Genomic DNA, 27,199 nt, shown 5'->3' on the forward strand with positions numbered 1-27,199 from the left:
ATGATTATCATTAATTCATCCTAATTATTATCATTATTTTCATCATTTATGAATAATTCATTAATTTTATAAATCAGTCAGTTATTCATAAATTCATTTTTATGAAGGTTTAATTGCTGAAAGCAATTGATCACAACTGAAATCAATAAAATATGAAAAAAATTTATATGCAATATAAAAACAGGAAAAAAACATATAAACAGGAAAAAAAAATAATAAAATTAAAAAATCCAGAACAATTAAAAACGTCAATTAATTTGGGTGCCTTTTTAACCGGGTCCCTGGTGGCCCATGCCATTGGTACATTGAATTAAGCTGTTGTGAATCTATATCTAGAGTTGGCCCGTGGGCTTTGTGGAAAGTTTTTCCTTTTCTCGAAATGCTTGATAGGTTGAAGACCCCTGGATTATAGACAGTTCAAATTTCTTTTCATATAAAAAAAAGTGAAATTTATTTTAACAAACAAAAGCGCGATTCGCCGATGCAGTTCCATAATATATATTCTTAATTCTTTTTGAAAATATCAAACTAATTATAGTGAAAAAAGTAATTCGGTAATGTAAACGCGCATAGGCAGCTTAGCAACGGATAGCGTCCATTAGGCACAAACCAGAGGAATAGGGTTGCTGAAAAGCAGGATGTTATGTGACATTTCGTCATCTACATCCCATAATACCTCCATGCACAGTACAGGCTAGTACGGGTTAAGTGATGATATGGAATGCTCTCCGTTGGAATTTAATAGCACTTTTTATACATGTACAACATTGGTGGCAGGTGAAAACTATGTACAGATCTATAACGACGACTTACACTCATTCATACCGCATTCATTCACACGGGTTTGACCCCATCCAACAAAATAGTCGTACTACCCCATCACACAATTCTGTGGTAGTCCAAACATGATATGCAAGACATTTAACATTGTTTGTGGGCATGGCCCCTCATACTGTATATATGTTATATATACAGAGTGTCCCATCAAGACCGCCCAAACTTTGCACAGCCAGATTCCTCGCTTGGAATACATAAAAAATGCCTAAAGAACTATACCTGTCCGACCCATAGTTTTCGAGAAAAATGCGAAAGAAAAGTATGACGTCATATCCGATGCAAGGGAAAAAAACCATTAGAAACATGAACATGGGTATTTGCATATGCCTCGATATGCACGGTGGACATTTGGAACATCTTCCTATGTAAACATGCAAATACCGATGTTCATTTTTCCAATAAAGTTCTTCCCTCCTGCACCGGATATGACGTCACACTTTTCTTTCGCATTTTTCTCGAAAACTGGCTCGGACAGGTACAGTTCTCTGGGCATTTTTCGTATTCCAAGCGAGGAATCTGGCTGTGCAGAGTTAGGACAGTGACAGTCTTGATGGAACACCCTGTATATATATATATGTCATGAGAGCGCAGAGAGGAAGAGAAAAACCAAGTTTCTCCCAATACAATAAAGCTGTGCACAATTCGACAGCATTCACGAGAAGTGCCCGAGTGGCATGGTGGTAAGATGCTCGTCTACCATCGTGAAGGTTGTTGTCAGGGTCCCGGGTTCGAACCCAAGGGAGGAGGATAAGATATTTTCCCTAACGAACTCGAGGCGACCACCGATAGACAGCGCCTTCACTTCCAATCCATCGCACTAATGGCAGTAAATTGCACTATAGCGATATGGCCAGAGTTGGTGTTTGGTGAAGTAGCATTCACGAGACAGATTTCCTATAAAATGATTCTTGGAGTTTCATTTATACTGTACTTCGGCAGTTTTGCATGACAGTGTAGGACGGACCCACATCAAGTATCAGACTGGTATATCAGTTTTTTTTAGCGCTTGAATGTACATAACGATGTCGCCATATTTTCCTTCGAAATAACGTGGTATGCGCATACCTCTTTGTGGGTTGAATTTTTACCTTTTCCTTTTGATCCCTTCTGATGTTTCAAAATTCAAATGCAGTTTTTTTAGTAACACACCATTACTTTTTCCCCATGAAAATAAATAATCATTTTAAAAGTTCAGTTACTTTTTTGATGGCATTTGAAGATATCTCGATTCGCTATTACTTTTTATAATTTAAATGTCCGCATTAATCTCGTGAATAAACAACATCAAGTGCAAGTCTTACTCAAATGGATGTTCACTATACGTCACATTTAATATTAACAAGAAATATTAGGTTTTAAAAGTCAAGAAGGATTTAGGACGCAGACCTACTGGGGGAAGAAAAATTGGTGATCTCGACAAGGAATCGAACCTATAACCTCTTGCAAACGGGGCAAGCGTACTGACCATTATAACACAGAGACATGGCTTTTCTTATCTCATCTCTGTGATTTATAAGAGGCCATTCAAGTATTACTATATTTTAGCCATTTTTTACCCTCCCCCCTTGTCGAAAAAAGTCAGCAAAACTCTGACATCCATCCCCTTCTTGTCAGCAAAATTTCGTCATCTCCGCTCCCTACCTCCTAACGCATATTGGAATCAGAGACGTATGGGGGGAGCACGAATCCCCTATGCCCCCCAGACGATCAAAAATATCTTTTTTTAATTAAAATTTCTGAAGAAAACACCTTTATATGTTATTATAATGAATTTCTGTTAATATTTCAATGCTATTTGAAGGCTAAGAACTCAAAATTTCTCTATAAGAAACTCATTGCGACCCACCATCTAAGCCATATACGCTAAGCCCATGGCCCACGTGCAAATGTGTCCGTCGGGGTTACCTGGTGTTGCCAGCCACCTCAAACCTAATTTTGTAAAAATGAACTAAGCGGCGCATTTACAGATAGCTTAAGTGGCCCGTGGCATAATTCCAGAGCATTTAAGTCACCCGCAGCACATTTTCAGATCACTCAAGTAAACCCGTGACACATTCACAGATCACTTGAGTGACTCCCGGAACAGTTCCAGAACACTTCGAACACTTTTGGCACACTTCCAGAACACAGTTCCGAAACCCCCCCCCTTGCCCTCCATCGATGCTGACGTAATACTTGAATGACCCCTAATAGTTAGTGCGCTTACCCAATTTTCACGAAGACTGGGGTTCGATTCCCGGTGGAGATTACCAATTTTTTTCTCTCCAAATTTCGCTTCAGCATAATATCCAGTCTCTTTCATAAATCTTCCCTGACTTTTAAAACCTAATATTTTTTGATATGTGATACCGTAAACTGGGGGTGACTTTGTCTCACTTTTTGAGGTTTTTCCTTGATATTTTCCCCAATACTTCGCCTAGGCTGCTGGGATCTTACTAAAGGTAGCCTCACATCTCAGTTTTCGATTTCTGGTTTGAAAAAAAATTATGATGACAGGAAATTTTTTTCGCGTGGCAATCACTCTTTTCCTCGGATATAACCTCCACCCCCCCCCCACCTAAAAACAAGTTGCGGCACATTGTCGCACCCAGTTTTATCGAATTCCTGGTGTTAACTTTACTAGGAACCTTTTGAACAAATTATTTCTGCCCAAAATACGGTCATTTTTGAATTTAAATAAAATGAACTGAAGCCTTAAAAAAGTTTATAGACATTTTTAAGTAGAAAACGAAAAACATTTATTTTTACTTTTTTTGGAACTTTTAATTTGCTGAAACATAAACAAGAATAAAGAAGACTCAAAACGTGAAAATATAATGCTCTTAACTGTATAAATATAACATTTTAATTTATACAAAAATTGCCACGTTTTCAAAACAAATAAATTCAATTGGTCGACGTGTTTCGGCTGTCCATTGAAGAGCCGAAACGCGTCGACCATTCGACCAATTGAATTTATTTGTTTTGAAAACGTGGCAATTTTTGTATAAATTAAAACCAGGCAAAGTTTCTCATTTTTGTGATAACATTCTAATTTTTTTCAAATTTACTACAATCTTATTGTCACTACTAATTGGTCGAGGTTCCTTGATTTTCATAATGATTTGGCTCCTCGGGTACCAAATTTTATCGGCTGGGTCAGACCATGAGTAAAATTTGCCAACTTTCTTCATGGCCCTTACACACGCCTCCCCACTATGATAAAAGTTGTTGAACATCTGCTTGTTTCTTATCGCAGGAAGAGCCACTCTTCAAATGTTTCACTTGAGTTATTGCGGTAGGGTCGACCATCCATCTTTCGCACATACTTAAGAGCCATTGCTGGAGCAATAAAAAATAACACACTAGTGAAAAACACTCGATTTGTCTACGACCGCTGGTCATCTTTTGTTTCCGTGTCCGAACTTAAAAACGAACTTGATCTCCTCTCTCTCCACTCTTCTTCTCATTTCTCGATTAACCCTGTTATATAAGATTTTCCATGGTCATACTTCTGTTATAATAGCCAAACCATCCCACATCTCCAAAAGACTCGACCATTCCCTTAAAATAAAACCTATTTTTGCTTCTACTGACTGCTTTCAATACAGCTTTTTCCTTGTACTATTGGTGAATGGAACAAACTCTCCAGATCTATTGTCGACTCACCACTATCACCAGCTCTTTATTCCTGGAGCGCAATAGATAGCACGTTGGACTTCTAATCCAAAGGTCCCAGGTTCGAGTTCCGGCAGGGGGATAGAGAAATCTCACTTTCTTTTCTCAGCCGCCTCGTTGGGCATTTTGCCTCGTGGCCTTGTATTTGTACTTGTATAATATCAAACAATATCTTTGTCACTCAAATCGCATCCTCTTGTTTGGATCCCTGGGTTAATAATATTGTATGATTAAAAAAAAATACAAAAACGCTGAAAAAACAGGCGGCACTAAGTCGCCACCTAAATCCCCTTACTTTGGTTCACGGAACCTTTGCCCCCGATATTTCGCCTCCGACATTTCGTCCCCAGTACATTTAGCCCCCGGACATTTCACACCGGGAATTTCGCCCTGACCTTTCGCCTACCCTGACAATATCAGTGACTCAGTGAGTGACCATATGAGTGACTCAGTAAGTAATCAAGTAAATCGGAAATTTATCTCTGATATTTCGCCAGCCCTTATCGTACGCGTGACTCTATGAGTGAACATATGAATGATGGTACAAGTGACCAAGTGAGTGACCACATGAGTGATCAAGTGAGTTGGACATTTACTTGTGACATTTTGCTTCCCCTGATCGCATGAGTGACCAAGTGAATGAATACATGAGTGATCGAGTGAAATGAAAATTTATCCCCGGACATTTCACCTGCCCTGACCATATGAGTGACCCAGTGAGTGATCATATGAGTTACTCAGTGAGTAATCAAGTGAATCGGAAATTGACCCCCTGTCATTTTGCCTACCTTGACCGTACGCGTGACCGTATGAGTGAATATATGAATGATAGTGTGAGTGACCACACCGGTGTGAGTCGTAAATTTGGGAAAAATATTTTATGCTTAAACTGAAAATTCTAAATTCTTAGAATCCAAGTGTGAGTCACTTGGTCACTCAGTGCTACGTAACCACCTATAAAAAGGGAGGGGATGAGGAGGATCATCTTTGCAGACACTCCACCCTCGCACTTTGCCAATCACTCAATCGCTCACTCTGTCAATCACTCAATCGCTCACTTTGTCAATCACTCAGTCGCTCACTGGGTCAATCATACGGTCATTCACTTTATCAATCTTTCGGTCACTCATGCAGTCATTCACTTTATCAATCTTTCGGTCACTCATGCAGTCATTCACTTTATCAATCTTTCGGTCACTCATGCAGTCACTTACTTGGTCACACATTCACTTATGCGTTCCATCACTCAGTAACTCCCTTGGTCACTCACACGGTCAGTCCCTTGATCACTCACTTGAACACTCGTACCGTCACTCACCTGGTCACATATACAGTCACTCACTTGGTCACTCATGCAGTTAACCACTCGGTCACTCATGCGGTCAGTCACTCGGTCACTCATACGGTTAATCACTCGGTCTCTCCCTTGAACACTCATATGCTCAATCACTCAGTCACTCGCAAATTTATTCAAGCATTCACTCTGTCTTTCATTCCGTCAGCCACTCGGTCACTCATACGCTCAATCATTCACTAGGAAACTTACACCAGTATTTAATTAGCCACTCACTTGGTCACTCATTCGGTCAGTCACTTATTCACTCAAACGTTCCATCGCTCAATTCCTCCCTTTGTCACTGACACGGTCAATCCCACTATCACTCACTTGATCACTCATACAGTTAATCACTTGGTCGCTCATGCGCTCATTCATTTGCTCACTCATACGGCCATTCGGTCAGTCACGTGGTCACTCATACGGTCATTCACTCATAAAGTCAATTGCACACTAGTTGATACGGTCACTCACGTGGTGAGTCATTCTGCCACTCGCTCAGTCATTTGTACGGTCACTAACGCACTCCTACAGTTCATTTCACACTCACTTGGTCACTCATACGGTCACTCGATCATTCACACGGTCACTCATACAGTCAATCACTCATACGGTCACTCATACGGTCACTCATACAGTCAATCACTCATACGGTCACTCATACAGTCAATCACTCATACGGTCACCCATACAGTCAATCACTCATACGGTCATTCATACAGTCAATCACTCATACGGTCACTCATACAGTCAATCACTCATACGGTCACCCATACAGTCAATCACTCATACGGTCATTCATACAGTCAATCACTCATACGGTCACTCATACGTTCAGGGCAGGTGAAATGTCAGGTGTGAATTTTTCGGGGGCCAAACGCACCAGGGGCAAAATGTACCGGGGCGAAATGTCAGGGGCGAAATTTCCGGGGGCCAAATGTAACGGGGACGAAACGTTCCAGGGGCGAGATGTCGGGGGCGAAAGTTCCGGATCCCGAATGGAACATAGTCGGAACCAGGGCCGCAACTAGATGCCTGGTCAGCCGGGGCAAGCAAGCATTTTGGCGCTCCCTTGTAGTGTTGAAGGGTGAAATTGGCGCCCCCTCTGGTATGGTGCCCGGGGCACCAGACCCACCTGCTCCATCTAGTTGCAGCTTTGGTCGGAACTTTGGCAAAAAGCCACCCTAATTTAAGTTAATGACATGAAAAATAAACATCTGTCTCTTATGAAAGATTTTTAACGAAAAGTGTCAGAAAGAAATGAAAAATGCACATTTGATTTTGAAAGTGAAGTAAATAAATCATGATAAATAATCAGTGGAAAGCGGAGAATTCATTTGTAATAGCTTCACTTCCATAAATTGATGATTGAAACCAAAAAACAAGATCAAAAATATTATTTAGTAAAACTATATTCTTGATTTTTGTCACGGGCTGAATCAACTAAACTTGGAATGATGTCAGAGTTGTGGTTCAGTTTTTACTTATTTTAGCAGGTGAAAGTGAAAAGAAAACGAATTTCAATCATCGATATCTCGACCAATGTTACGGAATAAAAAAATTTCTACAGTAGAGAAAAAAGGAGTTTAGTTTTACACTATGCGCACAGACACACACACATTTCCCATAATGTTTGTTCATCATTTTTCTATTTCCATTCCAAAGGTAATAAGCTTGAAAATTTGTATACGAATTTATGAATCCGTATATACAAATCGATTCCTGAAATACCCATAATTATGCAAACAGGTATGGAACTAAAATGGCAGTAGACAGGTGTGTCCGGATAAACCATTTGATTGATCACGAAAGTGTCAATCTCGGGTTTACCAAGAAAGCCAAATGTTTTAGTTGATCATTTTAAAATCTGTGAATCGGAGAGTTGCTGTATAAATTATGAATTTACACTTTTACACATTGACCCAGGTTGCAGATTTCTACTGGACCAAAGAAGTCTGGATCGAACATATCCCAAGGGTTTATTTATTTTACTCGTGGTTTCGATCCTTTTTTAAAACCTGAAATTCATCCCATTAACTTCCGAAAGAAAAATAATAACAGCTCTCTCTCTCTCTCTCTCTCCTTCCTCTCGTTTAGCATCAATTTTAAACCTTCAAAACGCCTCAGAACATTTTTACAAAGAACGATTTATTCCAACGAATTTTCCTTCGAAAAGTTGTTTTTAGAATTTCTTGGAATTTTGTTTTCTTTTACTTCCATCGAGTTTTCTGGAAGTTCATTCAGCAGGAGGTGGTCGATATCTCTGACGATGATGTCTGCTGTGCATGAGGTCTATTGAGGCGCAGCGTTTGTCAGACATCTTTCCTGTTAGCTTGACTTCAAGTATTCAAGTCAAAATTTCTCCATTCAATAGACCGCAAAATGTGTATGTGTACTGAGCGTATATTACATTGAAATTGAAAAAATTTCAATAAAAAAGCAAAAAATAAAAAAAAAACGTCTTTTGGGTCCGATCGTAGATTTTGGAAGGCAATGACTATATAAAAAATGAATGGCTCTACTTTCTTCTTTTTTTTTTGAATGAAATTTCTTTGCGTAATTGTGTAAATACTGCTTTACACAATAAAAATACTTTGTACAGTGAAACCTCGATGCAACGTTACTCGATATAACGATAAATCTCTCTACAACAATATTTTTTTCAAATCTTGCTTGGAATTGCCTATAGTCTAATGTTAAACTCCTCTCGATATAATAATATCCACAATCAATGGCTACGATAAATTTCTATGTAACGATATTTTCGAAACTGGCGCGCTCTACAACGATATTTCTTATATTTCACTCAAAATCTCCCTTCATTATAGGTTCCAATTCCTCATCAGTTTTTGTTCTTTCGAGGGTATTTAATAACAACGGTATTTGCACTAGCTACCCTACCTCCAGAAGTGTTAATGAAGTTACCATTAAGCTATTTTCTGTGTAGTACACAAAAATATTGTGCGTTATACCACATTACAGTTTGAAACAACCAACTGAATTTGTTTAATTATAAATAAATTATAATTTTTGGTTGCAAGTAAAACTTATAAATTGTGGTACTAACAACGCCAATGCAGAAGAGATATCAACACAGCATAAATTTGGTGGCGACTGATGAGAATGCTACCTCTCTCGATATAACGAGAGATAACCCGCTCTACAACGATATTTTTTCTGCTTGTATAAATATTCTTTGATTTGTTATGATGCAGAAATGGTGATTGATCAACCCATTATAATCTTATAGAATTTAAATAAATTTTACAAGTGAAGTAGCAAATGGCTTCAGCAAACGTGCTGAGACATCTGTCAATCAAGTAGTTATGTGACTCTAAATATAGGCTGTTCTATTTACTTTGGAAGCAACTCATAATGTGACATTATAAAATATTCAACCAGTGTGTGAGCCTCAGAGAACATTCCAATATTATATCTGATTAAAGGTGGTATCCGAGTGGTCAGTGCATGTTTTATGCATCTAGATCGGTGGCCAATCTTTTTCCGATGTATATATTACTGCCAAAGCCCGAAGTGCGGCCAATCAGCGAAGCGGCCGGTCACTTTACGAATTGGCCGAGGATTTTGGCCAAAGTCCGATTTTCAAAAGTGATTCGAGCTTTTGCCGGCCAATTCGCGAAGTGGCCGCAGATCTCTGCTTAAAGTTCGATGTGCTCATGTAAGAAGGTCCGGTAGGTTCCAAATCAATTTTTTCATCGCCAACTTGCGATACTTAGCTATATGTAGTAGCTGTATTGAATTAGCTCCATGTGACGAGAGAGAGAAAAATAGAAATTTCAGAGAAAAAACAAAAAAAATAATAAACATAAAAAATATAGTTTTCCTGTCAAATTTTGAACAAAAATTACCGCATAGTGACCGAGATATTATGGGTTGCCATAGATAACGTGGCCATAATTATCACGGAAAAATACACAAACTTGGCGTGATGTCAATCCTGTATTACTGTCCCGCCCCTAGAGGCATACAGTAGGTCCTGAAGTTCAAAGTTTCGAGATCAATCCCCCCACACACAGGAAGTCCAATTAATTCAAAGCTTTCTCTCAAATAAAATTAGGTTATTTAGGCTGCCTATTCTATCCACCCCCCCCCCCCCACCCGTTTTAGCGGGTTTTCCCAACCGTACATTGAAAAACAACAAACAAAAAATAAAATTATATCAAAATCAATAGCAAAAAAAAAATAGGGGGAACACGGAAAGCAGGGCTTCCGAAAAATATAGATCAATATTTAGGAGAAGTCCCGGGGTATCTTAATTTCTTCTAATGTATAGCAAGATATCCCGGAGCTTCCTATTAACAAATTGCCGGTGGAATCTTGGTTTATGACCAAAATGAACCATATGAATAATGTTTTCAATATCAATTTAAAACTTATTTCCATTAATCAGTCGTGATTCGGATAAAATTCCCGGATAGACCAATCATGAAATTAAACGTCTCACACATGTACACATATCAATAGCAAAGAAACCCCATTATGTTTAAAAGAAAACCAATTTCAAGTAGTCGTATCATCCAAAGTTTGATGTACAAAGATTAGCAAATATCAAATGTTTCAAAATTTTAAATAAAGGAAGTATCTATCTATATCAAAATTATCCAATTGAGATATACGAAACTTGGCGATGACCCCGAATCATGTTTTTGTTAGCGGACTTTGTCCGAGGACCCTTGGCCACTTCGCGAACTGGCTACTTCACCACACACCATCTCCGGCTATATCACTATATACATTGTATATGCGCTAACAGCAGTAAATTGTATAATATACAATTTACTGCTGTTAGCGCGTTGAGTTGAAAATGAAGGCGTCATCTATCGGTGGTCGCCTCAAACTGGTTTACCTTATCAATATTTTTCACCCGCATCGAACCCGGATCCTAACGGCAACCTTCACGGTGGTAGACGAGCATCTCACCTCCATGCCACTCGGGTGCTTCGCTAAATGGCTAGTCAAAACCCGAAATTCGGACATTGGGTGATTTTAGGCTTTAGCCAGAACATATATAGTGCTTTGCTTCGATTCTTGACAAATGATACGTTTCAATACATAGTTACTCGCATACAATAGTTGTCATCTTATTTACAATGAAGTGCGCCGCTGCTGGATGGAAGTAAAATTACTAATCGAGTAATACTCTCAAAAAGCATTGTTTTCTGGTTGACTTTTTTTAGCTGCTCATAAGTAATTTTTGTAGTCACATCACCGTTTTTTGGCATCGTACAAATGCAATATTTTTGTGCTTACTGGCTTTTTTTGAAGTTAAAATTAATCTTAAGAATTTAATAATTCAATTTATATACAGTAGATATTTGTCCTTCCTTCTGCATGATACTTGACGTCTTTTCTTGAATATGCATTCGTCTAAATTTATGCTGCTAAACGAACGTATATGATCCTTTCTCGATTTATTATATTCTAATCATACTGCTACGGTGACAGATTTCAATGTGTCACATTTTATTGAAAAAATTCCGATCCTTCTGTTTGCTCTTCAATACGCGATTTGTTGTTTTTAAAAGAATTATTTTAAAAAAATTATTTCCATTTTTACCTGTCAGATAAAAAGCAGCAGATAATACGTAGAAGTCAGTTTTCTAATGTTCCGAGAATTATAGGAAGGAAATTACGATGATTAAAACAACAACTAGAACGATTGCTCTGAAATTACTATAAATTCTATTTTTATAAGAGTGAAAATATCATGGTCTTACCAAAATTGCGCATACTCCAACAAGTAACATTGACATCATTGCAATTAGCCATCTTCATAATAAATGGAAATCATTTTGATCAATCATAAATTGAATTGGAAATCATATTACTAAATTTACATACTGTATATATGGGTACAGGGTGCACAGATTTGTTCTTTCGACTTAAAATATAACTTGCGGATGAAGACAGATATGCAACTGAGATAACAGTATAATAAAGTTACTACGTCCCAGAGAGGGGGCCCTGTGCCCCTTATCCAAGACCATCAGAAATTAAAAGTATTTTTGTAAAAAAAAATTAAAATATCGAAAGGAAATAACTTTATAGGCTATCTTAACCAATTTCTGTCAATTTGAAATTATTTTCAAAGGTAAGTCCTTTAAAATTTCTCTGGAAGAGATCCTTTTGCCCCCTCCACGGGTTAATCATACGCACGCCACTGCTACATCCAAAGATGCAGTAACAAAGCGTAGTAAAATAATATTTTTGGGAGGAAGTAATATTAAAACTAAAATTTATATATGGCCTCTAATCCAAAAAAAAAATTCCAATCAGAAAAATTTGTGCCTTGCTCTATTGTACTGGAATAAATTTACTCCGAAAGATATGGATAAAAATTCTCCAAAATATCGATGATAAATTCCTGATTTTAGGCACATTTTGCTCCTCTCTTTCTTAGTTCTTTTTATCCTCTTCTTTCTAAGACTCAGTTATTGTAGCTCTTAAAAAAATTTAAAAAAATTATTATTAAAAAGAATTATTCCAACATTGCGGAGTCAATTTTTTTCGGTCTAATTAGAAAAAGTTTCAAATTCAACTAATTGGCACATTTTAGATTAGAGACCAAATAAAAATTTCAATTTTTATACTTCCCCCTATTGTTTTACCCGCTTCTTTTTGGTTAGTTTCTTCTCTTTGGTTATCCAAGTCAAGTTGCATAGCTCTGTACCCCTCTTCGTTCGCAAACTATTGCTGCTCAAAAGAACTGCCCCATGCACCATACATATACTTATGAAAAAAAAATGACGTCATTGAATCACTTTATTTTATATTAATGGGATCTTCAACAAAAAAGATTATGTAAGGCTCACCTTTGAATTTTAAACGTCACTATGCCAAACAGATTAGTTCCTAATAAGTAACCAACACTGTCGGGAATGAACACCATACCTAGGTGGTATATCATAATTAAAATGTTTGCAATTGTGACACAGTATTAGGATGCATATATAATGTGATATTAGAATATGGTATATGGGTATACTCTTGGTACTCAAGAACCGACAGTATCTTGTGGCACCAGGCCGAGCACCCCCAGAATTCATTCAGAAATCAAAATCTCCTACATTAAGCTCAATTCGAGTTCCCCATCTTCTAACGCCCATACATCTCATCACTCATTTTCAATATCACGTCTTTAATTTTTTTGGTGTAGAAACAACGAACAAGGTAAAGATCATCTGCATTATCAGATTCACGTACACTTACTGGTTCACTTACACACATGAACGTGTAAATGACTGATACGTTCATAGAAGATCCTTTGATATTAGTCATACCAGTGACAAAAAGGTGGTGCGTAGAAACCCTTATAAGAGCCCTTCTATATAGACCAACGATATGGAAAAGATTCACATCTCGAAGCTAATTTTCTTGGTTTTTTTTAAGGTTCGATAGACATGTTGCTTGCTTGCTATGAGCTTGATTCCGTGGCATATCAAGGTACAGTTGGCCTATATATAGGAGTTGTACTGTTTTGTAACACTCTAAGCAATTTTCTCCGGCAAACATGGCAAATATTTTAATTCACCTTTGAATCGTAACTCATATTCTAGTGAATATTCAGGATGCAGGTTTTTTTTGCTATTTCTTTTCATTTTTCAAATTTTATGTTTGCATATTACGTACGTAGTATATACAGTTTTTATTGTAGTACAGTATATACAAAAACTTGTTTTTTCTCTCTTCTTCAGTAGTCTGAGGACGCCAGAAAAGTGTTAAGCCTAAAAATATAGTAATTGTGCTCAAAGCGTTGATGAACGCAGTATTTCTTATATTAACAGAAATACGGTGAAAATTGATAAATACCGTATATACTCGTGTATAGGCCGAGTTTCTTTGTGGAAAAATTCGTTCCTCAAGTGGGGGATCGGCTTATACTCGGGTCAGTTTTTGATGAGAAGATATCGACCCCCGCAATCAGTAGTCATTTTTGTAGCAGTGAAACCCCACAGAACCGATAATGTCAAAGCCAAGGCAAAGAAATCGAAAAACATCATTGGCTTTGATACCAGGTAGGCTAACGTCGATTGCACAGCCGTTAGATGCGAGCATCAACAAGCCTCTCAAAGATTATCTGAGGAATTTGTGAATCGAATGGATGAGTTCCGATGATAAAGAAACTATAAAAAGTGGTGTCTTGAAAAACCTGACATTGGCCTAGTGTGACAATGGGTACATGAGGCGTGGAATTCTGTTTCCGCCGAAATTATCATCCGATCCTTCAAAAAGTGTTGCAATGCGATGGACGGAACTGAAGATGATATCCTCTTTGAAAGTGACAAGGGCGATGACAGCCTAGATGAGGATAAAAACGAAGATGCCGCACCCCCTATGATGATCTGATGGATTACGATGAGCTTGGAGACTCAAGAAATGGATTAAAAAGTTTGAATCATTTTCTATTGTAAATTTCCGCAAGCTATTCATTTCGCATGAAAATATAAGAATTTTTTTTTCTAAAATGCACGGATTTTTTGGGGTCGGCTTATACACGGGTTTTCAATTTATTGCAGTTTTGGTGGTCCTGAAGTGGGGGGTCAGCTTATATACAAGTCGGCTTATACACGAGTATATACGGCACATACAGTTGGACGAGTCCTTCTATCTCGAAAACGAGATGTTGATATCTCGTATGGATCAATCAGTATTCGCGGTTGATAAATAATACGCGAACTGTTGCGGGCTAAAACTTTATAGATCAAAGTAATATTGGCATTAAACACTTCAGAGAACACCGGACGCACATTATGATAATGGTTAAAATTTCAATGACACATAATGGTATATTTTACTTCACCCAATTGCCACATTGGAGGAGACATTTTGTTCATTAGCCACATTGGTAAACATGGTTCCATAGATGCTATAGAAAGAGTAGACACGCATATAGCACCTGTAAAAAGAACAAAAACATCAATAATAGTAGAAATTAATTACCTTTTGGGTTAGATACAATTGAAAGCCGACGTAGATGAACCCAGAATTACAAAAGAACCACGGCTAATACGACAAGGCGAAAAACACAATATATACGACCCGTTGACGTAAAAAATAGGAGTGAATTACCTTTTGGGTTAGATAATATAATTGAAAGCCGAAATTGGCTTTCAATTGTATTATAAAAATAATAGTAATTTATAGATATTTAATAAATACATAAAGTGTAAAAAGTAGCTTGACTATCTAGCTCTTATAATACAACAGTTGATATTTTTTTTTTGGCAGAGACACCGATGCTTATTTTATGACATAATAATAAAATTTATTTCTTTTCAACAGTGAAATTTACTTCTGACATTAAAAGATCATGTGTATTCTTTCTCCTTCCGTAAAGGATTATTTTTTGTTCAAAAGGAGTGATTTCTCTGCGATTTGATACACACTTCCCAACATGAGGAAGTAGAATGTAATTGTTTCAAGGTTAGGAGTATTCACACAATATCTATTAATGCATTTTTGATGACCTCTATTAATGAAACATGTTAGAAACCATGGGTGGGGATACGAGGGCAGCAGGGCCATCAAAGATATCGGCGAGTGACCTAATATACAGGATGCATAGCTGGGGGGTGGGTGTAAAAAGTGTTTTAACCGCAGTTATCCTGTTTTTTCCCCCACCTTTCCTCCATTTTTTTAATTCAAATATCCCAGCAAATATTGCACTTGGAAATGTGGTTTTTTTTTTTGGCCTCAGGAGAGACAAGGCAACAACTTTCTAATTGGGTTTATGAGCCAGCGTGTCCGTATAAGAAATTAATTTTTTTATTTAAATAATTACACAACCCCTTGCAATATGAATGATTCATCTGAGGTCTACACGTTAATTGGATACATTTTCTAACTGGAGGTACGCCTTTAGGAACAACGGTTCGTGCTGTAAGCTGTGCACCCTGTATATATGTATATACAGGTGCATAGGATCAGGAGTTATGGAATTTTACTGGTGAATCGTTGATTCTAGAGGTATACTTTCAGGGCCGTCATTTCAACTTTGTCCAGGATGGGGGGGGCAAAGCACATGTACTCAATGTATGTATATATATATATATATTTGTATATATATATATACCATTTTTAGTGTATTTTCAAAAGCCGAGGGGGCCGTCGCCCCTAAATGACGGGCCTGTATACTTTTAATTAGAAAAAGTTTCAAAATAACGTGGAGTACTCAGATATGTTATTCATGTTTCAAGAGGTTGTATAGTTATTAAAATAAAAAAAAATTACTTTTTATACAGTCCTCGTATACCCCAAAACCCAATTAGAAAGTTATTGCCCTGTTTCTCCTGATAAAAATAACAAAATAAATTCCATGTTCCTAAGTGTAATATTCACTGAGATATTCGAATTCGAAAAACGGAGGAAAGTTGGGAAAAACAGTGTTAAATGCAAATAAAATGGTTTTACCGCATACTTCCAGGATCAACAGTTCGCCAGTAAAATGCCATACCCCGTTTATTATGCATCCTGTATGTATCCGCATCATTATCATCCCCCCCCCCCCACCACCCACAAGACCTTCACGTCTATATCCGCTTATGCTTGGAATAATTTGAAGTCAAAATCACAGTAAATTGTTTTAGTGCATGAGGATTTCGCGAAATATCTCCAGAGCAATCCTCAGATAATGTTACTGATATTAAGTGATTCGAGAAGTTGAATATAGAATACTCAAACCACATGAATATGAGGAAGCTGTTGAATGATATAACAATTTGTCAGAAGTCTAGAACAAACAAGTGCATAAAGTCAGTCAGCAATAGAAATGTTAAATATTAATAGATAATAACATAATATTTCGCAAACATTGCATTCGAAAATGTATTGTTTCATGTTAACTCAAAGTTTTAATTCTATATTACCATTTCAAACAGATTGGTGTTGTAGATACACAGACCATGTTTTTTAGATATCAAAATCTAGTTTATGCCAAGAGACATTTCATTGCTTGCTTTCCCAACACTTGTTTTTAAACACACATCTTTAAATCGATCATATATATTTCCGTTTCTTTGTAGTCTGACACATGATTCTACCGGGGCGTACGCAGGATCTACTTTTGGAGGGGGCACATAAATTTCAGGGGGCTTCAAAAAGAATTTAAATGAACAGAAATTAGTTAAAATACTATATAAAAGGTACATATTTTCTTTCGATATTTTAATTTTTTCACAGAAATATTAAACTTTTTTCTAATTTTGGGTGGCTTGGGAAGGGGCGGGGGTGGTCAGGAGCCCCGTATTGCCCCCCTACATACGCCTCTGAATTTTACCTACTTCTATAGATGGGCAACCTTTATAAAGTGTTGGTTTTGTGGGGAACGGTGGGTGGAGCTTTTTCAGAGTGGTACACTGTATTAGAAATTCATTTCTCTCTTTAATATAAAAGAGTTCATAAACTACGTAATCGGCTGCTGAGAACTCTTTATTATTTTTGAACCTTCCTCTTCTTGCCTACTGTCCTTATACGGGGGAAAAAAAATTTCTCACGTTTCCAGATAATCTTGGATTTTTGTAGTCATTTTCCTGACAAACTTGTTTTTCCAATGTATAAAAATTTGGTACATTTTTATTTGTGTACGTATTGAATAAAAATACAAGTGCGTTACTTTCTCAAAAACGTTAACAACATTAATTAGTGAGTAAAACTTTGCTCTAACCTGAGATAAGCAAAATATACGGATCGCCAATAAGTTTCATTATTCCAGTACCAAGCAACAGCCTCTGAAAAAAAGTGCCAAAACATGACCAACCAGATCTTATAACCAATTTAATGAATCAGCAAACAAACTTGATATGTACTTACTTCTGCTTCTAATCTTGGTCTCAAAAATATAGCCTGCAATACTGAAAGTAGTTCATTTTTTATTTACACGCAGCAATTTATTTCAATTTTTCTTTGATTATCTCATATGAGTTAATATTAAAATATTTATGCGATAGGTAACTTAGTGGGTTTCATGGTAACATACGTAGTTATTTTAATGCTAAACGGCGTTTAAAAATGCGATTTATCAATAAGTGCATTTCATGCCTTCTAGGGTTATTGTAAATAAATATTGTAAATAAATACATTTCATAATTCGAAACTTTGTTTTAATATTCTCTCTCTCTCTATATATATATATATAGAATATATATATATATATAAGAGGAAGCAAGGCAATATAAAATTAAATTGCCCAATAGGATTGAGAGCCTTGTAAAAAATAATATATTAAAGCACATTTCGCATCATTAATTTAGATGGCTAACGATGGTTAATTCCTGGTGAGTATTGATTATATTCATATGAAAGTATGCTTGACGTACATACTCAAGAGCTATGAAATCTAGTTTCTTTATTTCATTTTATTTTTCGAAATGCTTAAAAATCTGTGAAAAAAATTATTACTATCTCTCTGTCGAACGTGCTTTCACATTCATTTAGAAATATAGAATGTTAATAGTAAAATATAATGAAAATAGATAATACCTGTATTTATAAATATTAAAGTTGCAACAATAAGCATAGGTGCCATTTTTCCCACAAAATCATACATCATGCCTCCAAAGGGATATCCAACTAGAAGAACAAAAATGTTTTAATTTTTGTTTAAAAAAGAACTTCAAAAAAACCGTTTCATTAAATTATTCACGTACAGTTTACAGTTTTGTTTTTGAAACAAACAATGTTTCATTAGTGATTTTCAGAAATTTCAGAGCAACAACTACTCTTTTCATTCCGACAGAGAGAAAAATCTTTTATTCAAACTCAAAAGGAAATTTCAGATTCCAGTAAAGAACCGTACATAAACACTTAAAATAAATTTTTCGAAAATTTATTTATTCAAAATTTAAATATGGAAACATAGGGTTATATAATTAATATATGCAGTAGAAGTCAGTTATAACGACAGCTCACAATCCCGGGAAAAATTGTCGGTACAACGGATTTCTCGTTATAAGCGGATGTTTTTGTAACATTAGCTCTTTGACAATCACCTGCAAATCACTCGTTATATCGATATTTCCGTTATAAGCCTTACTCGTTATAACGGACTTTTACTATATAAACTAGTTTTCTAAACTTCTATAAACTAGTGTTATAGAAGTTATCGTGTAGACCAGGCAACATGGTAAACATGAACATAATAAATCTATAGACAATTAAATCTTTGATCCACTCACTTAGCACTCCTAAAGCAATACCACTAAGTGTAATTCCCATCATCTTACTTCTCTCTTTGTCGTCATGATACCTATCTGCCACCACAGCCATGCCTGTGTCAAAAATCAGATATCGAGTAAATGACAAAATATCAAATTGTGCCTAGGCCAGTAGTTTTTGTGGTATTACTACATAAAAAATCTCATTTATTTCTATTTTAAAACGTAAAAGCCCTCTAGTTAAAAAAAATAATTGATATTATTCTTTATAAGTTGTAGATTGCATGTAAGATCATTAATTTTTCTGCATATCAAAATATTTGCTTTCTCACAAGAAAAAACTGAAAGATGTGTTTTTTTTAATTTTTTAATACAGTATAATTTAATGCAGAAGTTTTCTCTCTATTTCCATTGAGGTTTCTTGAGTATATTTCATGCATTCGTTTACGATTATTTTATTTATAAGAGTAGGTTTTTCAAAATTTTCGTTGTTGCAGCTTTATTGAACTTCGAAAATCTGCATGTGTACCAACCATGTCTTGTTTCAATCAAAGTAATTCTTAAAATAAAAGTTAATAAGTATAGTGTAAAATTTTTGTAGTTATCTAATACTTCCGGAAATTTTGGCGCATTTTGACAATTACTACGCTATACTTTATCCGTAATATAAAATGAAATTTTAAATCTCACTTAATAATAATAATAATTTATTTACGTATAGTCCATTGGACCGTTACAAAGGTTCACAACACAAAAAAAAAATGTTCAAAATACATAATTTTTAAGTAAAAATAACAATATTAAAAAAAGGGAGAGGAAAAAAAATAAGTAAAGGGGCATAATTGTGTTGAACAATACGGAGAAATGAGGAAAAAAATCAAATATCAATGTCAGACAAAAGTAAACAGACATTGTGGAAAAAACTATATGTATATCAAATATAAAATTGATATTAGATGAGTGGGTTTTTATTAATTTTATTAATCCACCTTTTGTAAAATCAATAAATTGACAGTGTGTTTTATTTGTTTGCAATCAATTAATTGAGAATATGTTTTATTTGTTTGCAATCAATTAATTGAGAATATGTTTTATTTGTTTGCAATCAATTAATTGAGAATATGTTTTATTTGTTTGCAATCAATTAATTGAGAATATGTTTTAGTTGTTTGCAATCAATTAATTGAGAATATGTTTTATTTGTTTGCAATCAATTAATTGAGAATATGTTTTATTTGTTTGCAATCAATTAATTGAGAATATGTTTTAGTTGTTTGCAATCAATTAATTGAGAATATGTTTTATTTGTTTGCAATCAATTAATTGAGAATATGTTTTATTTGTTTGCAATCAATTAATTGAGAATATGTTTTATTTGTTTGCAATCAATTAATTGATAGTGTGTTTTGCAGTGTGTGCATATTAGTTTCTGTAAACGCGGGGAAAGTACAATGAAAAACGATATGTTCAATGTTTCCATTGAGTTCAGAATTACAGAGTGTACATATGTCATCACAAATATAACAGAAGGAAATTTCGCCACTATCACTCAAATAGGATAAACTAGATCTCAATCGAAAAAATGTGCGGACAACTTTAAATGGCAAATTAAAATTAAAATATGGCTCACGTAAAAATGAGAAAATTAAATGTTAATAATGTGGGAAGTTTGTTGAGTGTAGAATACGGTTATAATCTTTATGGTAATCGCAAGTTACAATATGATTTAAAATGGATGGAATGATACGCTTAATTTCTGTAATAAATAGGGACAAAATATAAGGATGGCCGTATTCGGATAAAATATGTTTGACTTGAGAAACCCAGTTAAGAGTAGTATTGTTATTTTTCTGCTTATCAAGGGCCAAAAACATTTCTTAGTCAGCCTATTATCATCAAGATTAAGAATCATCATCATCATCAACGATTTTCAATCCACTGCTGGATGAAGGTTTTCTCTAAATTTTTCCACATTTTGATCTGTCTGATGCTTTAGCCTTCCGGTTGATTGCAGCCACTTCTTCGATCTCGTTGATCCATCTTGCGTGGGGATGCTTCTTGGACGTTAATGCCACGGGGGTACCAATCTTTCCTGTGGTCCATCTGTTGTCCTGTCTTCTTGCAATATGTCCAGCCCATTTCCATTTCAGACGTTTAATTCTTCCCATGATACCATATACCTTTGTATGGTTCCTTATCCAAGTGATTCGTTTTCTGCCTCTTCTTGTGATGCTTGGCATTCATCTTTCCATGCTCCTTTGTGTTGTCTGTAGCCTTTGTATCATCTTGCTTGTGAGTGTCCATGTTTCAACTCCATAAGTCAGTGCTGGTAGCACACACTGGTTAAACACTTTTCTTTTCAGGCATAGTGGTATGTGACTCTTCAGAAGTACACAGTTTTTGCCAAAAGTGCTCCATCCAATCCTGATCCTTCTATTTATTTCATTAATGATTCCGTTGTCCATGTCAATTTCTTGTCCCAGGTATGCATAGCTTTCTACGTCTTCTATCTCTGCGTTATTGAGCAAGATAGTCTTCTTCAACGTAAAGGAGTTGAAAATTTTCCTTTATCCAAACGAATAGTTGCAGTTCCTTTTGTCTTTTACAGATTCATTTTCAAAACCACCTGAATACTTGCCTTCGCAAGTTCTTGTAATATTTCTTCAGTTCGTCTGGATTACTGCTGATAATAACAATGTCGTCGGCAAAACTCAAATGGTTGAGAAATTTTCCATTTATTTTAATTCCTTTCTCATCCCAGTCCAGTTTTCTGAATACTTCTTCTGAAACAGCGGTAAAGAGTTTTGGTGAGATAGTATTACCCTGTCTGACTCCTTTCCCAAGTTTAATCTTTGCTTTTCCTTTATCCAAACGAATCGTTGCAGTTGCTTTGCCATATAATTTCTTGATGATATTGATGTAAATCTTCTCTACCCCAATTATTACATCTAGAGCTTTATCAACAGCGGATGTGAAGACAGAATCAAACGCTTTCTCAAAATCAATGAAGGTCATACACAATGGTAATTCGTATTCCTTGTGTCTCTCTATGAGTTCACTGATTGTTTGGATGTGACCCATTGTACTAAATTCACTTTGAAATCCTGCTTGTTCTTTTGGTAGGGCTTCGTCCAATTTGGATTCAAGCCTATATGTCAGCACTTTGGCGAAGATTTTATAAATTACTGATAAGAGACTGATTGGTCGATAATTCTTGATATCCTCTTTTTCACCCTTTTTGTAAAGAAGAATCATCATTGCGTTATTCCAATCTTCAGGAACATTCGATTTTATGAGAAAATTTGTGAACAAAGCAGCTAGCATACTGGCAAATTCTTCTCCTGCTTCTTTAATAATGTCTATTAAAATCCCATCTTCTCCTCGACATTTCCCTTTTTTCATATATCTTATAGCCTTGTAGACTTCTTCTTTCAGCACAGGTGCTATTTGTACAAATGCTGCTCCATTTTCTTTTCTTCCTTCTTCCTTTCCTCTGTTCCGATCCTGTTCTTTATGTTTGTATAGAGTATTATAAAAATTCCTCAACAATACTAATAATTTCATTTCCATCATTTGTGATGGTTCCATCTTTCCTTTTTAGTGTAAAAATGTCCTTTCTCCCAATACACAATTTTGGTTTTGCTGATTTCAAGCTCCTATTATCTTCCAGTGCTTTCTTTACAATATCGCAATTAAACTTGCTAACAACTGAGGCCCCCGGGCCGTGCCCGGGTGGGGCCATGCGTTAAGACGGCACTGTCGCCATCCAAAATGCATTCCAGAACTAAACCAGCGTTGTGGTAATTCATGGTTCACAACAGTAGAGCGTAGAACTTACAAATATGTATGGATACATGGGAGTAAATGCAAATACTTAGAAAAAGATTAGAAAGATACATGAAGATGTGAAAAAATATAAAAAAAGGCAACGCGGAAATCTAAAGAACGTCATTGTCCTAATTTCACTAAGAGTTGACAGTGGGAATTCATGTGAAACATCATTGTTCGATGAAAGAATGAAAAGTTTATGGCTCGAAATCGGAGTCTGAGCAAGAATCACTTACATCATGACCCTCTACAATAGCAGTCACTGGTCTAGGATGGATGAAAGAGTCTTGATTATTTTCAAGTTGATTGATGAGCATTTTAATTTGATCGTGAAGACCAGAGGTTCTGAGCACTGAAGTCATCCACGATTGAACATGCCTTGACCCGGATGTGTAGATTCCCTGTCAAAGGGTAAGTGGTCACGTAATGGTACGCTGTGCCCTCCTCCCCACATTTGCACTTTTCTATTCTCTTGTGGAACCTGCCAAGGTGAGCGGGAAATGGACCGTGTTCGGAAAAGAAGAGGATCATTTCCCTAGTCCATTTCCTAAGCTTGTAGTTAACGGTGGGGAGCAGAGCGAAAGTTTTGCTACCAGTCTTTCTCTCGCTAGACCATCGATATGCTGCCATTTTGTCATCATCTCTTCATGAAGAATGTTGGCTGCCCATGACCTAGGGAGAAAGATCGTGAAATCTGGCGCTCTGGTCGTCGCTGATTTGGCCAGTTGATCGGCCCGTTCATAATCATATGTGCACTCATGGGCTTTCACCCAAGCAATTTGAATATGTGGATTGGCACATAGAACTTCACGGATTTGTCGGGCCGTACGATGTTGAGATAACGGGTCTTTGATAAAAAATATGGATGACAGAGAGTCAGTGTATATACTCACTCGTTTTTTAAATTCTAGAGTCTTTTGGATGGCCTTATAAATTGCAAAAAGCTCCGATTGGAACACAGTATTTGAGTCATTTAATCTACATGACCATTTGTAGATTTCCATACCTCCTCAAGTATGATGCAGGCTGCAGCCACGCCGTTTTCTGATTTTGAACCGTCCGTGAAGATGTTAAGGTCGGTATTCTCCTGCCCAATTTTTGCAGGTGCAGTGGAGATCTGTTCTTCTTGTGGTGATGAGTCCAACCGGTTGTCTTGGTCTGGAGCTGGCAAGAACTGATGTTGATGCCATCTTGAAGCTCGATATTTTGTTTGTTTCTGAGTAGCAGACCCTTTTATCTTCAAAACCAATGACCAAGCGCAGTGCGGGTAAGCTGGCTAGAACCTGTAAGACATTTGTGGGTGAGGTGGCGGAGTATGCTTTCAGAATATATAGTAGGCAACCCCTCTGGATGGAATCAAGTTTTCTACGTTGCTCCTCCGTAAGTTTACCTCCCCATGCAGTGGCACCATATGCTATTATCCGCTGTGCGACTGTTAAATATAATATTCTGTGCATCTTAACACTGATGCCCCAGTTCTTGCCAGTGGAGCACCAGAATCAAGGAAGAAGAGCATTGATCTTTAATGAGATTTCCGATATGTTTTTGTACCAGTTACATTGGTCGTCAAAAACGACTCCAAGAATCTTGATGTGTGAACTTCTCTTGATGAATTGTTCACCAAGTCCAATGGACGGATGTCGTTTCGGGGATATCCACATGAATCTAGTTTTTTCCATTGCCATCTCCAGCTTATGTTCCCCAAGTCAGTGATTTATTGTGTTGAGGATCGAGGATGCTAAATTACCCGTCCTTTCCACTATCGAGCTGGAGACCATAACTGTGATGTCATCAGTGTAGGCCTAGACCCGGACATTATTAGGCCAGGAGATGGAAAGAATGTCATTTATGAACAGATTCCAAAGAAGGGGACCTGAACAAGAGTCCTGAGGACATCCCCTTGTCATCTTATGGCTAACCGGTTCTTGAGAAGTGTTCATTTGGACCATCCTTTCTTGTAGAAGGCTGAAAAGAAATCTAGCAAGATTTGAAGAAATTGGCAAGTTCATTGATTTAAAAACTAGAATATCGTGATTGATGTTGTCGAATGCACCATGGATGTCAATTGTGATAGTTAGGACATTATGTTTTTTCTTTTTCTGTCGCTGTATTTCGTTGGTGATTGAAAGTAGCGCATGTTCAGAAGATTTCCCGTGGCGGAAACCATACTGTAAAGGGCTAAAAACATCGTGTTTATCCAAGAAGTAGGAGACTCTTTGACTTTCTCTAACAGCTTTCCAAAAGTGGACAGAATGTGGATTGGTCTGAAGGATTCGGTTTCCGTAGGGTCTCTATCCTTCTTCAAAAAGAATAAGACGTTACTTATTTTGAAATAAAGAGGGAAGTGGCCGAGATCCAGGCATTTATTGAAGAGAGAAAGAAAGACACGCACACACACACATCAGGAAATTTTTTCAGGAGAGCTTGCATGACCAAATTGTTGATGGCATCAATTCCTGGGGCCCTTTTTCTTATTGAGATACGAGGCGATATGCCACAATTCCGAAAATGTGATCTTTTTGTTGTCTGGGCATAGAGATGATGACACGTCGCAGACCTGTACAGGAGATGAATCAGAATTTGATAGGAAGAATTCTTCGAGTTGGCGCTTGGCTTGCTCCTTGACTGAAATGTTTCCTTCAATATTGTTCTGGAAGAAAATTTGGGGTGAGGGTGACGCCTGTTTAACCGTTGCTTTGTCAATACTTACTTTTTCAATGTAAAAAGTGACATATGGGTCTGTGGCCGCGCTAAAAATTTCCCTCCACGATTTCCGCTTTGTTTGACGGATAAGTCAAGAATAGATGGCCTGTTACGGTGGAAGATACCTCTCAAAGTCTCCTTGTTAGTAGTATTGGCAGCTAAATATCTTCGTTTGCTTGCCCTGGATTTCCTCCTCGTCATCTTCAATTCTTTCGTCCACCAATCGTCGAAGTAGTGCTTCTTTTGCTTAGAGATCAACAGGTACGTGTGACCTTTATTTTCTATAGATTCAAAAAGATTAGTAGTATGTTCTTCAAACTGTTGGACCGAGGAAATGGATTTGATTTCCTGTAGGTGAACTTGCATATTATCTTCAAGCATTTTTAAGAATTTGTGTATTCTTTCAGAGTTGGTGTATTTAATTGTGCTGCAATGAACAGGAGGATCTTGGTCGGTTATCTCAATGTAGCAATGCGGAGTATGTGCGAGGTCCTCATTTCTTGCTTGCCAGGTTATATGGTCCAAACGGGAGCACAGTTAGACAACATCACATCGGGGGCACCCGTGGCACCATAGTGGTCATAAGTTGTTGTGCCGTCGTTATGAAAAATTAAATAATTAGCTCTAGAGAAAAATCCAAGAGCATCCAGTCCCTAGTATTTGTGTCTTTATAACCCCAGCTGCTGTGGTGTGCATTCATATCAGCAGAAATGATAACTGGGAGATCTCCGGCCTTGCCACAGATCAGGTTAAGTTCTTGAATGGTTAATTCGATTTTCGAGTACGGAGACGAATAGGCTGAGATTAGTATAATTTCACCTCTGTCGGTAGAAATTCTGATGGCTACGCAATTTGTCATTATCGCGAATGTTGCTCCAATTATAATCATATAACCAGGTGTATTTGGTCTCAATCGGAAAATTGTCTTCAAGAAAGTTAAATGGATTTTTTTCGATTTCGTCAAGGTACTCGTAACTCCAAACGCCCGAACTGCACGATAATACCGAGGTTACAAGTGAGTTAAACAATTTCAAATGGGTTCCAAAATTATTGCATTTAGTTTTAATTAACGAAGGAATTAACGAGTTAATAGCATTTGCCTTATTAATAAAAAAGAGGCAGCTATAAAGAAAGTACCCGAGGAAGAAAAAGGCACACCTAGGTAAGTGCAGGGTGTTTCAAAAAGAATCACCCAATTTGAAATGCGTATATTACGAAAAGTATTGAACACATAGGAACTTAAGATTAATTTTATATTACATGGCTAATCATAAAGTTTTTCACAGACGAAATTAAAGGTGCTCAGTATGTTCACCTTGGGATGCACGGCATATGTCTATACGGTAGTCAAAATCGTCCCAAACTTTTGCGAGCATGTTTGCATCCACTGCTTCCACGACTGCTGCTATGCGTATCTTCAGTTCAGCTAATGTAGCTGGAAGGGGAAATCGCACACTGTAAGGTCCGGTGATCTTGGAAGCCAGTGATGTTTAACTGAATCGTCAGGTCCCGTACAGCCGATCAATCGTTTAGGAATGCGATTGTTCAAACTTCTCGAACGCCCAAGCTTCAGTGTGGTGGCGCCCTGTCCTGCTGGAAAATGAAGTCATCCGAATCGGTTTGTAACTGTGGGAAAAGCCAATCTTGACAAACACTGAAGTGGCGG

This window comes from Pholcus phalangioides, unplaced genomic scaffold (genome assembly GCF_987345545.1).
Source record: "Pholcus phalangioides strain wild (caught in Gottingen) unplaced genomic scaffold, Ppha-v1.0 ptg000011l_1, whole genome shotgun sequence".
In the NCBI taxonomy this organism is placed as follows: Eukaryota; Metazoa; Arthropoda; class Arachnida; order Araneae; family Pholcidae; genus Pholcus; species Pholcus phalangioides.